This window comes from Cololabis saira, chromosome 5, assembly GCF_033807715.1.
Source record: "Cololabis saira isolate AMF1-May2022 chromosome 5, fColSai1.1, whole genome shotgun sequence".
In the NCBI taxonomy this organism is placed as follows: Eukaryota; Metazoa; Chordata; class Actinopteri; order Beloniformes; family Belonidae; genus Cololabis; species Cololabis saira.
The window spans coordinates 9569722-9571295 of record NC_084591.1 but is presented as its reverse complement, the minus strand read 5'-3'; positions in this window follow the sequence as shown (position 1 = coordinate 9571295).

Sequence of the window (1574 nt, the reverse complement as noted above, 5' to 3'; positions counted from 1 at the left end):
GCAGGATTAGGGTACCAGGGGCACCAGGGTTACCTGGTGCCCTTGGTACCCTAATCCTGCTTTTGTTTTGTTTGTTCTGGGTCTAAATGCACATTAAAAGTCATCATTGTCCGGTCACATGACCCCCAACCCCGTCTGGCCCGTCTAACTGGACCCCCACACCGGTCTTGCCGGACCCCCACCTCCGTCTGGCCGGACCGAACCCCATCTGGCCGGACCCGCACCCCCGTCTGGTCTTGGCCGCTTCTCTTCTGAGTATTTCTGCATCGAGCGTCGGGACGCCGCCGACCAGAGTCTGTAGAGTCTGCAGGGAAGCAGACGGGGGGGGTCTCGGGCCTGCAGCTGCTGACAGTGTTACACAACCAACCCCCCCACCGGCGTACGCCACAACAGTATCCGAAGGCCGACCAGTACCGAGGTCGTCCGCCGTGGGAGGTCGACCCCCCCGATCCTCCGAGACTAAAGTGTGCCTAAGTCATTTATATTTGTTTATAGAATACATGGATGTTGTATATTTGGAGTATTCTGTAAATACAATATAAATATTATAAATATATTTATGTTTCTAAGGTTCAGATGTGCTTCAAATCCTTAACTCTCGTCTCTTTTCTTTGTTTTCTTTTTTTACTAATGTCCTGTCACATGTCGGGGGGGTCCCAGTCCCCCTTGTAAATACTTTTTTCCATGAAATGGCTTCAAATGCAGTGTCTTTTTCCCTGGTTTCAAATTAAAGATAAAAATGGTCCTGAGTCTGATTTCTTTCCCTGATTCTCTGTTTTTCTTTTGTTTTTATTCTTGTCTGCAGTTGACATCTACGAAGCGTGTTGCTGTTTTTCGCTATAATTTCTTTCTGTTTTTCAAGGAAATTTTTTTTTTGCCCTGTTTTTCCGTGTAACTCCCTCCCCCCCAGTTTAGAAATCATCTGGAACAATTACATTCATTCCTTTAGTGAGAGTTTCTGCAGGAGCAGTTGGACAGATATGTACAAGATGATGCATATGAAATGCATTCAGGCAGCTTTGTGGCGGCTCAACAGGCAATGCAGGTTGAAGGTTCACTCGCGGGAAGTATCATAATAATAATTTAGGAAAAAAAATACACCAAAAACGGGGTGGGAAATTGCCTTGAAAAACTGAAAAAATTACTACGAAAAACTGAAAATATTTCCTTGAAGAACAGAACAAATTACCTTGAAAAACAAAGATATTACCTCGAAAAACAGAATAAAATTACTTGTAAAAACAGAAAAAAATTACATCAAAAACAGAAAAAAATTACCTTGAAAAACTGAAAAAATTACCTTGAAAAAATTTAAAAAATAGAAAACTGAAAAAATTACCCCGAAAAACTGAAAAAATTACCTCGAAAAACTGAAAAAAAATACCTCGAGAAACTGAAATAAATTACCTTGAGAAACTGAAAAAAATTACTTTGAAAAACTGAAAAAATTACCTTGAAAAACCAAAAAAAATTACCTTGAAAAAATTACTACGAAAAACTGAAAAATATTCCTTGAAAAAAAAAAAAAATTACCTCGAAAAACTGAAAAAATAATACGAAAAAATGAAAGAATT